General features: G+C 36.7%; 1 pseudogene; it reads right to left on the reverse strand.

Moving 5' to 3' along the window:
* Positions 1–10,301: 10,301 nt before the first annotated feature.
* The window catches only part of LOC102839193, a 50,257-nt pseudogene continuing 44,974 nt past the window's right edge, over positions 10,302–15,584 (reverse strand).

The raw sequence follows: 15,584 nt of genomic DNA on the forward strand, positions 1-15,584 counted from the left end.
TGCTTTAGCATCTCTACACTGGAAAGCAAGTTTCAGTGTCTCTTCTGACATCTATTTTGATCTTTTCCTTCTTTCTTGTCTTCTTAATGACTTTTTGCTTTCTTCCTGTATGATGTTCTTGATGTCATCCCACAACTCTTCTGGTCTTCAGTTTTTAGTATTTAATGTATCAAATCTGTTTTTCAGATGACCTCTAAATTTAGGGGGGATGTATTCAAGGTCATATTTTGGCTCTTGTGAACTTGTTTTCATTTTCTTCAGCTTCAGTCTGTATTTGCATATGAGCAATTGAAGGTAAAATACTAGAAGCTAAATGCAATTATATATAAAAAAAAATTAAAGGCTTCCTATTATAGTACCTTCATATTGGAAGAATACTGTTGTTTTTTTTCCTATAACTTAATCAAGCTATAAGATTATTTTGCCATTTCATTAAGACATGTTGATAAAAATGTAAAACATTATGAGCTAAGTATATTAGAGTGAAAGTTTTTACAGTGATTTAAGACACAGGCTCAGAAAATCCAATTATATTAAGTTTGTAAATTAAACAAAGAACAGAAGTTTTTAAAGTGCTACTTTAAATTTCAAAGGAAAAATCTTGAATCCATAAAAAGGCAAAAGAAAAAGTCTATAGTGAAAATGTTAATATTTCATAAATTACATTTTAAAACATTTTAAATGAAGTGGATTGTATCTTTCTCCAACCACATTTGAATACAGGCATGCAGCTTTTACTAGAAAATACAAGAATATATACTTAACATATAACCCTTTTTAAATATAAAGAAAAATCTTTCTAAAAATATCAGTTCTAAAAAATGAAAATGTTTTTGTTCAGGGTTTTCATTGTTAGCTTAGATCCTCTAGTTAATATTCTGTACTTATACTTATTTGTATTTAATAATTCAATTATTTATTGCTTTGACCTTTTAACTGAGGTCTGGCACTGCACTAACTTAGAGAACTAACTTAGAGTTCCTCCTAAGGAACTCATCGATAACCCTGATTATTTTTAAAATAGTTAAATGAGAAAGCTAAATCTCAAATTTTATTTGAAAGTGCTAAAGTTCAATGAGCAATAGTTTCTAGTATTAGTCTATTATAAGCACAATATGAGGGTAAGTAAAAAAAAAAAATATATATATATATATTACTCCTAGGATTCTAGTTCATACATACACAGGTTCCTATGATTTCAAAACAACATTTTTTTTTCCATCAGAATTCCAATTCAAAGTTAGATGAACTAACATGAATATAGTTCATGCTAGCTCCAGGCACACAGTAGGCCAGTGAATATGAATTTATGAAATTAAAACAAGAATGAGTGAAATACCTCAATATTAACAGTTAAATTCTTTTATGCTGTTACTAGATCTGAAATGATCTGCTCTAAACATATTGGCCAGCTTCCATTTTGAAAGGATACAAAGGAAATTGTCTTTTTTTTTTTAAATATTCAAGATAGCTTCACTAGATGTGAAAGTAAATTTAAAGGTTTTCTTTCTCATTGTAAATTGTGGTAGAATTGGCATGTAAAATCAAAAATATCCGTGTTCCTACTCTCCAAAACCCTAGTGCAGAAGAAAAGCAGCTGGCAGAGTACATTGGCTATCTGCCATTCTCATCTGTGCTTGAGATGTTGTCCTAGGGGGAAAACAATAATGAATTCTGTTTAACTAGGGCCATATAGTGACATTTGTTTCTTGATGAACTGTGGGTCTATCACTGAGACAAACTATATTAAAGTCATTCAAATCCTATTTTCTCTGACTCTGAGTAGATCAGAGAGCTGAGTTATTTTTGATATTATGGATTATGTTGTTTGTTTAATCTTTTACAAAATGATAAAACAATCAAATAGAAAGTAAAGGCTCAAGTATCAACCTGTTGTTTTGATTTTAATTACTTTTGCCCTCAAATTCACTTTGGTACCAATTGTTTTGATACGGTATAAGAATAAACTACATATGAGGGGATAAGAGCAGCAACAACAAAAAACAATGACTAATGATAGCATTTTTATTCCTTTTGCCAGCCACTGGTATTTGTTAAGTAATTTAAATCCTCAAAATAAATTAGGAAATAGTGCTATTATTATTCCATTTTTTAAGGGAAGAAAAATGAAGCAGAGGTTAAGTAATTTGCTCAAGGTTGTAAAGTTATTGAATACACTGCAAAAGTAGGATCTGACTTGGAAAAAAAAATACTTTTCCCTCTGAATAGACAGGAGCTCTGGTAGCGTAGTGGTTACGAATCAGGCTGCGAACCTTAAGGTCAGCTGTTCGAAACTACCAGCTGCTCCGCGGGAGAAAGATGAGGCTTTCTACTCCCGTAAAGATTTACACCCTCGGAAACCCTGTACAGGGTCGCTATGGGTCAGAACCGACTCGACGGCACTTAACAACAACAAGACAGGCTAAGAGATTTCCCAACTATAATCAATGACTTTCAAGCATTCACAGATGCCTTTAGAAAAGGAGTATGGTTAGCAACCATTTTTAGTTTGAGACATTCCACCTGTTTGGGAGCTGAGGAGTCCAGTGAGTAGTGAAAGCAGTTACCACACTCAGCTACTAACCAAATAGTTGAGGTTCAAGTTCATCCAGAAGAGCTTCAGAAGAAAAGTTTGGGGATGTGCTTCTGAAAAACAGACAGTGAAAAATGCATGGAGCACAGTTCTCCATGAGTCAGGACCTACTCAAGAGCAACTGGTTGGTTTGAGAACTCCAGATGAGGAATACTGACTAAGAAAAAGCTCCAAGTGAGCCTTTGTTGTTATTGTTGTTAAGTGCTGTGAAGTCGGTTATGACTTATAGCAACCCTGCATAAGGTTTCTGAGGAGCCACTGGTGGTTTGAACTACTGACCTTGTGGTTCACAAGCCAGTGCTTATCCCATAGCATCATACCAGTGAGTCTTCAGGAAATACAAACTGATTTCCTATCTTGGGAATTTCAAGCCTACCTAGTTAGAAAGATTGGTGTAAGCTAGCTCCATGAAACAAAACCCAATGTGGTCATTAGAAGCTCAACATAATATTCCCTGTGAACATAACATTCCAAAAACACTGTGAAAGGAACGCCCTGCTCAACTCTACATTTATAATACAGACTTATCAAAGGACCAATTCTGACTGTTATAATGGTTTGAAATGATGCTTAGGATACACTCTATGTAAGATTTTTTTTATTATTCATACTCTTTCTCTCTTGTGTGCTGTGGAGTTGGTTCCGACTCATATTGACCCTGTACTGGGTTTCCTAAGCTTTTACGGAAGCAGAATGCCTCATGTTTCTCACATGGAAGGGCTAATAGTTCCGAACTGTTGACCTTAAGGTTAGTAGCCCAACTCGTAACCACTGCACTATCAGAGCTCTGTATATATAATTGGTGTTGTTTAGTGCTTTGAAGTCTATTTCAACTCATAGCGACCATGTATAAGGGTTTCTGAGGATCAGCTGGTAAGCTAGAATCGCCGACTTTGCAGTTCTGACTTTGCAGTCCAGCACATTAGCCCATAGGGCCACATCAGGACTCCATATATATGTTTTTGTTTAGTGCCATCAAGTCAGTTTTAACTCATAGCTACCCATTACAGGGTTTCTGAGGAGCAGCTGGTGAGCTTGAACTGCTGATCTTGAGTTCAATCCGACCTTGCAGTCCATCACATCAACCTACAGCTCCACATATATATATATATATAGTGATGTAATTTTTGGAAACAAATCTTTTCATTCATTTTTTCATACTGCAACGTCACTGTGTGCCTGAAATTGAAATAGGTCATTTGTGCACCACCTGGTATGGTACTGTAGGGTAAGCACTGGGCTGGTAACTGCAAAGTCAGCAGTTCAAACCCATAGGAGTGGTAACTGCAAAGTTAGCAGTTCCTCAGAAACACTATATAGAGTTGCTATGAGTCAGAATCAACTTAACAGCACATAACATCCTCTGACATAGGCATTACTATCTCCATTATATATTAGAGGGAAAGGGTGGTGGTAGTTATGTGCTATAGAGTCAGTTCCCACTCATAGCAACCCTGTGTAGGGTTTCCGAGGCTATAAATCTTTACAGGAGCAGAAACTCTCATCTTTCTCCAGCAGAACTGTTGGTAATTTTGAACCACTGACCATGAGATTAGCAGCCCGATTTACAACCACTACGCTACTATCATTAGTTAAATTTATCCAAAAGAACAAAATTAATGTAAATGTTTGTACTTTGACAACTTTGTTTTTATTTGAACTGAGTTTTCAGTTGTATTATAATGACCCACATAAACAATGACTAAACAGAAAACAAGGTTTCTGGTGTGGTGCTATAGGGTCAGCACTGGACTGTAAACTACAAGGTTGGCAGTTCAAATCCACCAGCTGCTTCTCTGAAACCCTATACAGGGGCACTATGAGTAGGAACCCACTCAACAGCACTTAACAAGAACAAATAGAGAACAGGAAAGTTTACTCTTATTGTACCCTATGAATTTACTTGATGAGGCTTTTCTTTCTATCCAAAGTCATCTTAACTCATACCAAATGACTGGGTTGTGTTTGTTGTTTGTAAGTGTTGTTGAGTTGGTTCTCACCTATAGCGACCTTATATAGGATTTCTGAGGAGCAGCTGGTGAACTTGAACTATCAACCTTGTGGTTCAAACCAACTTTGCAGTCCAGTGCATCAACCCACAGAGCATGCAAATAGAGTGTACAGGACTCTAACACTGGGAATGATTAGTTTTTCCATCCTACTGCACTTAAAAGAAGTCACCTCAGGAGCAGGAACAGGTGATCCCAGGACCATCAAGAAAGAAGAACCATTAACAGAACTTGAGATCCTTGCCTGGTGGCAGGTGGCAGAGACAGTAGCATAGAGAGACAGAGCAGCTTCTGGCTTCCCAACTTATACAATAAAGCTGAGCGACTATGAGCAGGAGGCTGGCTTGCAGAACACATCCCTTTGATCATTTACAGATTGGCTAACGTAGCTTTGCAAAACTTGGCTGAGCAGGGCAAAGGCTGAGGGGGTCACATGGCTGAGAGGTCAAAGACAAGAATGAGGCATGCCTTCAGTACAGCAGAGAGGAGATGTTCTTGACTGGAGAACTGCATCCTGTGTTATTTCTGATCCTGAATTATAGTCTGTTCATTTCCCTAATAAAATCTATAATCGTGAGTATTGTCTGAGTTCTGTGTGACCATTGCAATGGATTACTGAATTAAGCAGAGTACTAGGATGCTGTGGGAAGGACTGTTGGTGTGTCAGAAAAGGTAAAGGAGGTTGTAGGGTGGAGGCATGGCTGATCTCTGCTTCCTCTAAATCGGCCTTGGATTGATTCTGAATTTGATTCCCTCCCCCCTTAAGAAACCAGAAGTCAGACGTGGCCTCCCTGCCATTTTTTAAAACTCTACTGAACCTTGGGTTAAATTTTCAATGATGATTCATTTTCCCCAAGATTCTTAGCAACAACAACATAAATTATCTTTTACCACAGAATTTTTTTTTTTTGGGGGGGGGGAAGAGCTATACAGTGTTGCCATGAGTTGGAACCTACTTGACCATATTTAACAATAACAATGTTATAGATCTTTGGAAAACACTCATGAAATGTTGCTAATCTAGTAGAGGAGTCTATAAAATGTCCTTACAATACAGAACAGAAAAGAACAAACACACACTTCACTGACATTTTGCATCATTACCCAAAATGACCAGATAATAAATTAACTTATAAAATAAACAGCATCATGCATGAGCAATGTGCCTCCTTATCCCAAACGGCCAACACTTACCCAAAATACAAGGTGAAGAGGCCATGAGGAGAAGGGGAACTAGACCAATGGAAACATTGCTACACAGGGTTGCTATGGGTCGAAATCGACTCAACGGCAGTTAACAACAACAGATGTACTAGTTTATTAATAATCATACAGTCCTTCTGAATTATGGGATATATATTCAAAAGGAATAAACATGTCACTCCTACCAATTGTTTTCTGTAGTATTTCAAGAGCATTTCTTCTTTAGATGCCACTATAAATTCTGATTATGCTAAGCAGAAAGGCAGTAACACATTTCTTAACCCCTCTCTCCTAAAGCAAAAGAAAGTCTTTCTAAAAACTCTTTAAAGGCATTTTACTAGATATGTTCAGAGGTAAACACAGCAGCTCTTTATTAACAACCCCAACCCCCCAAAACCCAAACTCATCTGCTATTGAGTCAATTCTGACAAATAGTCTCCCTATATAGGGTTTTCAAGTCTGTACATCTTTACTGGAACAGACAGCCTCATTTTTCTCCCATGGAGCAGCTGGTGGGTTTGAATTGCCAGTCTTGCAGTTAGCAGTCCAATGCCTAACTCGCAGAGCTAGAGTTATATGATCACAAGGAAATACTCACAAATCCAAATTAAATGATCTCTTGGACAACATAAAATTAATACAAGGTGAGCATCCCAATATGTCTGTCTTGCAGGTCAATGAGAAAGTGCTTTGTAAATAAAATAAGGAAAGAGAAGCACAACATTTACACCAAGATATTATAAAATACTTCATTACTTTGCAAATGTTAATGATTGGTCATGCCCATAACTATTAGGGACAAGCAGTTTAGTTTGGTCTCAATACTGAACACTCTATTGATTTCCTCTAAGCATAGGAAGACAGTGCTCATGTTTTTGATGTTCTTGTTGTTGTTAGGTGCCATTGAGTTGGTTCCAACTCATAGTGACCCTGTGCACAACAAAACAAAATACTTCCTGGTCCTGTGCCACCCTCACAATTGTTATGATTGTGACCACTGTTGCAGCCAATGTGTTAGTCCCTCTTGATTACCCTATACTTTACCAAGCATGATGTCCTTCTCCAGGGACTGGTCCCTCCTGAGAGCATGTCCAAAGTATGTTAGACAAAGTCTCACAATCCTCACATCTAAGGAACACTCTGGTTGTACTTCTTCCAAAACAGATTTTTTTGCTTCTGGCGGTTGGTTCTTGGTACTTTCAATATATGTCACCAATATCACAATTCAAATGCATTCATTTTTCTCCAATTTTCCTTATCCATACACCTGATTGTTGTTATTGTTAAGTGCCATCAAGTTGGTTCCAATTCATAGTGATCCTACACAGTGTTTGCAAGGAGCAGCTGGTGGGTTTGAACTGACCTTGCGGTCCAGTATTTACCCTATAGCACTACACCAAAACTCCATAAGCTTGATTGTTGTTATTGTTAACTGCCATTGAGTCGGTTCTGACTCATAGCGCCCTTGTATAGTTTCCAGGAGTGGCTGGTGAGTTTGAACCACCTATCTTGTGGTTCAAATTAACCTTGTGGTCCAGTGCTTTATTCCCCAGCACCACACCAGAACTCCATATGCTTGTTGCTATTGTTATTGTTGTTAAGTGCCATCTAGTCAATTACAACTCAGCAACCCTGTACAGAGTTTCCGAGCACTGGTGAGCTTGAAGCCCCAGCCTTGAAGTACAAAGACCTTGCAGTCCATCAAATTAACCCACAGCATCACACCAGGACTCCTATATTCTTGATTGCTGATGTTCTTAAGCACCATTGAGTAGGTTTAGACCCATATTGACCCTGTAGGGGTTTACAAGGAGCCACTGGTGAGCTTGAATCATTGACTTTTCAGTTCAAACCAACTTTGCAGTCCAGCACATTAACCCACACTGCCACACCAGCACTCTATATGCTTGATGTTGTTGTTGTTAAGTGCTATAGAATCGGTTTATGCTATGAGTATAGCAACCCTGTATAGGGTATTCAAAGGAGTGGCTAATGAGATTGAACCACCAGCCTTGCAACTCAGACTGACCTTGCAGTCCAGTGCATTAACCCACAGTGTCACACCAGAACTTCACACGGACTATTAATATTACTGATTGAGTCTGTACAAAACAATATGATTTCAGAACACTGTGTCTGAATGTCAACATCTTGCAGCATTGATATTCCTTGAGCTCTTTAATGGTGCTAAATTAGCATATTATCACCATAACCTGAAGATGATATTTGTACACATGTTATGTTATGTGCCATCAAGTCAGTACCAACTCTTAGCGACCCTTTGTACAACATAAAGAAACACTTCACAGTCCAGCACCAATCACAATCATTACTACATTTGAGTCCATTGTTGCTAGCACTGTACCAATCTGTCTTGTTGAGGAATTCTTCTTCTTTTTCTCTGAACCTATACTTTACCAAGCATTACATCCTTCTCCAGGTACTGGTCCCTCCTAGTAATATGTCCGAAGTATGAGAAATGAAGTCTGGCCATCCTGGCTTCCAAGGAGCATTCTGGAAGTACTTCTTCCAACACAGACTGGTTTGTTCTTTTGGCAGTCCATGACACATTTAATATTCTCCTCTAACACCATAACTCAAATGCATCAATTCTTATATGGTCTTCTTTATTTACTGTCCAATTTTCACATACATATGAGGTTACTGAAAATACCATTGCTTGGGTTAGGCACAGCTTAGTCCTCAAGCTGACATCTTTGCTCTTCAATGCTTTAAAGAGGTGTTGTTGGATTTATTGATTGCTGCTTCTATGAGTGTTGATGGTTGATCCAAGCAAAATGAAGTCTTTGACAACTTCAGTCTTTTGTCCATTGATCATAATGTTATTTATTGCTCCAGTGATGAGGATTTTTGTTGTCTTTACATTGAGACGCAACCCATAACAAAGGCAGTTTGATCTTCATCAGTAAATATTTTAAGTTCTCTTTGCATACAGCAAGCAAGATTGTATAATCTGCACATCACAGGTTATTAATGAGTCTTCCTACAATCCTGATGCTATTTTTTCTTCATATAGTGCAGCATCTTAGGTTATGTGCTCATAATCTTGGTTATGTACAGGTTCCTCATGAGCACAATTAAGTGCTCCAGAATACTCATTTTCTGAAATATTATCCATAGCTTGTCATGATGCACATAATTTGAAAGCCTTTGCATAGTCAATAAATCACAGGCAAACATCTTTCTAGTATTCTCTGCTTTCACCTAAAATCCATCTGATGTCAGCAGTGATATCCCTAGTTTCATGTCCTCTTCTGAATCGGCTTGGACCTCTGGTAGTTCTGTCAATGTATGTTTGTCTTGATTTTTAAAATATCCTTAACAAAATATTACTTGCTTAATTAAAGGCAGAGAGGTCAGGTGGAGGTTACAGTGATTGTGTTTTAGGTATTCCAAGGAGCAATCCTGATAGATTTTAAGACACACAGGAAGATCATGGGGGCTTATTATGAAGAATTTAAAAAAAAAAAACATTGAAAACTGCATTGGTAAGAAAAACTCTAGAAAATTTTTGCTGAGGAATTTTTTGCCCCCACTACAATATTTTTCAATGGTAACCAAGGCTGTCATATTAGAATTTTGATGGGAAATCTTGTATATCCACCCTAAAACACTGATCTTGCCTCTTAAGGCTTCTTTTTATTCCCCAAACTCAAAGCGTATTTAAGAGGAACATTATTGAGTCCCTTGAGTATGCTGTTTTGATGTGGTGTAAATCAGAGTGCAGAATTCTTCAGGGAAGAGTTAGAGAAATGGGAACACTGCCTTCAGAAGTGTATAGATCTAGACACAGTATATGCTGAGAAATACTAGCTTGACATTTTGATATGTTTGTTTAATAAAGCTTTCCGTGATTTTGTAGTAATACTTTACTGATACTCATATAAATAAAATGAAATGTATCTCATATTCCTATATCACATGATATAATATTAAAAATATTTATTTTAGTTTTCATGTGGCCAGTTAGTTAATGAAGTGAAGACCACCAATGTATTAATAAGGTCCCTTTTTATCACATGATATTCCTAAACAGATATTTTAAATGATCTGAAAATTGCATTTTGTCTCCTAAAATGTAATTTAAGTGTAATTTGACTGGAACAAGTATCTTCAAACTCTAGCTGAAAAAGTAAATCCTGGAAAAACCGTAGATAGAATGCCTTCTTTGTGGAACTAAAAGAAGACAATCTCAGTACACAAAGAGATAGGATGCAACAGATATTGAGGTGGGTAAATACCCTATTATTTCGAATCCTCATAATCTGGGCAAAGTTTGATGCTACAACAAATCCAAGTCTGACTAGGCTTCAAGTTTAATGGTTTTCTTATTTGATGCACAAGAAAAGTGTTTTATGAAATTGTGCTGGACAAGGAGAGTGCAGTTCTAGGCTATTTGCTGTGTTACCTTTGTTATATGCTTGGTGTAACTGACACTAGTCTAAACACAACCTGTAATAAGAACACGGTAATCACTAGCCACCTTTTCCACCATTCCTTTTCTGTTGCTTTTTCTTATTGGTTGGTGGACCCCCTGTAGGATCTGATGTGGGTGGATATTACTTGTAGAGACAGATATTATTACTACACTGCAAGGTCTTGGGCAGGTGGGAGGAAAACACACAGTTTTCCTGGCATCCAGTTCGGATGAAGTTCTTGTAGTTATTCCCTTGGTTCCTTTTACAATCGGATCCTGCTTTTTACACTTCTTTCTTCCTCTGCAGTGAAAAATTCTCCCATTGATAATCATCTTTCTTGATTTGGGGTAACTTAAGGGTCATGATTTTTAAGCAGAGTCCTTGTTTTTTTCTTCTTCTTTTCCAAATCCCCTTGGATTTGCTCCTTTGGTTGACTATTCTTCAGGAACATTTCTATCATTCTTCCAAATGTACATAGGACTAGGAGAATTTTCAAGTATATCTACATCTACTTTTAGAGACATTCTACCTGAAAAGGGCAAGCATGTACTAAGTACATTTGCTTTCCCAGGATCTACAAGTGAGTAAGTAGAAATATGCTGTGACAGGGTCTGACTGTCTTTCTCGTATTTTGCTTCCCTAGCTGTTCTAGGTTGCTAATTGCTTTCTTCTTCTGAAGGCATTTGAGTTTTAAGTTTGTAACATTTCTTACTAAAAAAAAAAAAAAAAAATGCAGCAGATGATTCGATTCCACTGGCTATTCACTTGTGTGAACACCTCAACGGCACTATCAATATCTTCCCTTCTCAGCTATATATGGTTACTAATGCAGACACCATGTCTTGTTTGTGTTTTAACTCTTCTAAGGTTCTCAACAATAAACATGTTTTGGGAATACTACCTCAGAACATTTTAAGTTGTGCTATGGTCAGCTTAATTTCAGATGCATTTTCTTGAAGCTGATTTGAAAATTCTCTTTTTTTTTTTCTTTTTTTCACATCACAACTGGACAGCTTGAAATAACACACGGAGGAGATGCTCAGGAATTTGGAAAGGTAAACTAGAAAATATTTTGCAGCATTATTTTGTCTGGTTTAAGTACACAGTAGGTAAAGCTTTGTTAAATCTCTAACTTGTTTGTAGTTGTTTCTTGAAAAGCTTAAACTATATTCCTTCTGCATTGGTTAATTTCACCTTCTTGGAGTCAAAGCCATTTTGGTCCTTGTTAATGATATAGATGTTTTTTCAATTACAACTTGCAATTCCACATCTGTTGGTTTTAGTTTCATTATGTGAATGTGAAGTTCCAAAGCCTCCTCTATAAGACCCTGAAGCTACAGAATCTCCACCTTCTGACCATGAATTATGGGCAGTTCTGCCTGCATTTCCCTTATCCCATCAATCTTCTGATAGTTAATGGCAACAAAGATCTTCAGCTTTTTGTAGGAACTGCATTGCCTGGTTCAGCTGCCCTTGTTCTATGAGTGCACATGAAGAATTATAACACAGCTCATGTGTGTCTTCATGTTGGGCCAAGTTCTCTGGAAACATCTTTCCCAAATCTCATTGATTGGCAACAACTGCTGAAAGGTTTGCTTTTCTTTCCTCATCATAATCATCTTGGGAGTTACAAGCGGGACCTCTGTACACAGTTAAACATTCATCATAGCATTCCAACCTTGTCCATAAAGTAAATTTTAGATTTTCAGTCTGCTGGGTGGCACTTCCTATTGTCTTCAAGGCATTTTCAATTCTGTTCACCATACTATCAGTATGCATTCTCAAAGGAAAAGGAGTTATCGGCTAACATTTTTATGTGTATTGATGACATTCAAGGCTTCCTCAAAACTTCAATTCTGAGGAAAGAATGACTCTACAGGACTGAACAGTCATAGTATACTTGTTGAGCTGCTGTATCTTATTAACTGTCTTGAGATCACACATGAAGATACCATTCTGGCCATAATGGCTAATTTATGAGCACAGCACTGAAACACACCCCCATTTACTTCCCCCACCACTTACCGTCATATTATCGTTAGCTCTCATTAGTCAAATACTTTAAACCTATAGCTATCATTCATTAATGTGTTCTATAGAAGAATTGATGCTTTTGAGCTATGGTGTTGGAGGAGAATAGTGAAAGTGCCATGGGCTGCCAAAAGAACCAACAGATCTGTGTTGGAAGAAGTGCAGCCAGAGTGCTCCTTGGAGGCCAAGATGGCCAAACTTTGTCTCTCCCATTTTAGACATATTGTCAGGAAGGACCAGTTGCTGGAGAAGGATATCATGTTTGGTAAGGTGGAGGGTCAGAGAAAAAGAGGAAGACCCCAATGACATGGATTGGCCAGGTGGCAGCATCAATGGGCTCATGCATGGCAACAATTGTGAGGTTGGCCCAGGATCGAGCAGTGTTTTGTTCTGTTGTGCATAGGGTCGCTATGAGTCGATACTGACTCGATGGCACCTAATAACAACAACAACAACAACGGCTTCGTATATTTCCTACTACTCAAAATAATTTGGATTTAGCAAAAATATATAGATCAACAACTACCAAGGAAGTGCTTTTATAGAAGTAAAACCTTCAAAAATATTTAGTTATAAGTCTTACTAACAGAAAAATGAAAATGTTTCTATGATAACATATTTTATTTTTCAAATCAAAATGTCGTAAGTTCAAGCAACCAAATGTGTTTTTTTCGTCTGTTTATTATGTGGGAGGCACATAAATGCCAAATCGCCAGTAATTGCGAAAACAAAGATAATTTTACAGCAAGCATTTAACAGAATAAGCATTATAGTTGGAGAATTTTTTTATTGTTTATATGTTGATCATTTAATCCTATAATTCTAAATGTCATAAATTAGTTTTATGAAGAAACACTTGTCTTTTTCATTTTGTATTTCAAAGTGATGTTATATTTTAAATTTAAAAAGTTAATTTTCTTAAGAATAACTTACAACAATGAATAATTGTTTATTTTCAATGTATTTGCTGAATGTTAACCTAAAAGTAGAGTACATCATAAATTCTGATTTAAGTAGTTATAAATTTAAGAAGTGAAAAATGATGAATATTTGCTATTGTATAAGCTTTCCAGTCAACACTTCATATCACTTAATCATACCAACAAACATATGAAGTGAGTACTATTCTTTTGATTGCCATTTGATAGGAAAGAGGCCCAGGGGGATTAAGTGAGCCACCTGGTGTCACAATACATGGGCATCATGAAGGTTTAGAAGTATGTCTTTATCAGTCCGATTGCCAGGTCTGAGTCACAAGATTATACTGATAGTAAAAAGAGATCAACAAACAAACACACACACATATACATACTTATAAAGTAAGAATGAGTTGGAATAAGATCTAAAACAAATACAATCAAAAGTGCTATAACCAAATGCAACTGTCTACAAAGAAGTGACAATATTTAAAAATGTTTTGAATGTTCTGTAGCATTTCAATTAACAGGTACAAAACAATGCAATGATCTTCAGTTGTGGTCAGAATATTTTATTTTTCTAAATTTTACCAAAGCAAATAACCACTTCTAGCACCCTCGCTTCCTAAGGGCCTTGGAAGGGCCCATGTGCAAAAGGGGCCCTGAAAGTTGAGATTATGAAGGGAAAAAGTCAACTTTATTATGTTTTATATTATTACATGGGTTATTACAAGAAAAAAAGTAGAAACAATATACATTAAATCCATTCCAATTTATTAAATAATGTACTACACACACACATTGCTTAATTTGCTATATTTTTTGTGATCTATATAACCTAATGTTTATTTTACATAACCATCTTTGGACATTTGTATAATAGGATAGAACTTTGTATAAGAGTAGAAGAAATGAAAATGGTTGTCTCCTTCCTTCTTATATTATTAATCTTTTAAACATTTGCTGAGTGCATACCATGTACCAGGCCAGGTACTAAATGCTTTATACAAACGGACTTCAAAAAGTTTGTGGAAACATGGAATGAAAATAAAATGGAATTTTCTACACAAACGTTTTGAGGGCCCTTGTAAACGGCATCTCATTTATTCCTTACATAGTACACATTCATTTTACTGATAAAATTAAGTGACACTTTGTGATATTAACTAATCACAATACCAATAGATAATCTGTCTGCAAGGTCGGCAGGTCACACTCACCAGCCAATCTTCTGAAACCTTATGTTGTTGTTAAGTGCTGTTGAATTGGTTCTGACCCATAACAACCCTGTATAGAGTTTCCGAGGAGCGGCTCGTGAGCTTGATCCATTGATCTTGCAGTTAAAATGAAATTTGCAGTCCAGTGCATTAACACACTGCGTCACAGCATGACTCCTATACAGGGTTGCTCTGAGTCAGAATCGACTCAAAAGTACTTAACAAAAATTAGAAGGAGCAAAGAGGAAGGATCAGTTGTTGGAAAATATGAACTTGGTGATAGAAATAATGCTAGAGATAGCATGATAGAATTCCGCAAAATCAATGATTTATTCATTTCAAATACCTTCTATAGATAGCATAAGACACGATTATAAACATGGACCTCACCAGATGGAATACATAGAAATCAAATTGACTACATCTGTGGAAAGAGACAATGGAAAAGCTCTATATCATTAGTCAAAACAAGGCCAGGGGCAGATTGTGGAACAGACCATTATTGCTCATATATAAATTCAAACTGAAGCTGAAGAAAATGAAAATAAGTCCATGAGAACCAAAATATGACCTTGAATACATCCCACCTGAATTTAGAGATCATTTGAAGAACAGATTTGGCATATTAAACACAGAGACCAGAAAGTTGTGGGATGACATCAAGAACATCATACATGAAGAAAGCAACACGTCATTAAGAAGACGAGAAAGAAGGCAAAGATCAAAATGGATGCTGGAAGAGACACCAGTGTAGAAATGCTGAAGCAAATCGAATAAATGAGGAGGTACAAGAGCTGAACAGAAAATTTCAAAGGTCAGCTTGAGAAGACAAAGCCAAATATTACAAACAAAAAAAAATGTGCAAACATCTGGAGTCATAAAACCAAAAAGGATGAACACGCTCAGCATTTCTCAAGCTGGAGGAACAGAAGAAAAAAATTCAAGCCTCAACTTTTGTTATTGAAGTATTCTCTAGGTAAATTACTGAATGATGCAAAAAGCATCAAAAGAAGATGGAAGGAATACATAGAGAGTCACTGTACCAAAAGGAAATAGTTGATGTTCAACAATTTCAAGAGATAGCATACGATCAAGAGCCAATGATACTGAAGGTGGGAGTCCAAGGTACACTGAAGTAATTGGCAAAGAACGAGGTAGCAGGAATTGATGGAATA

This window comes from Chrysochloris asiatica, unplaced genomic scaffold, assembly GCF_000296735.1.
Source record: "Chrysochloris asiatica unplaced genomic scaffold, ChrAsi1.0 scaffold00406, whole genome shotgun sequence".
In the NCBI taxonomy this organism is placed as follows: domain Eukaryota; kingdom Metazoa; phylum Chordata; class Mammalia; order Afrosoricida; family Chrysochloridae; genus Chrysochloris; species Chrysochloris asiatica.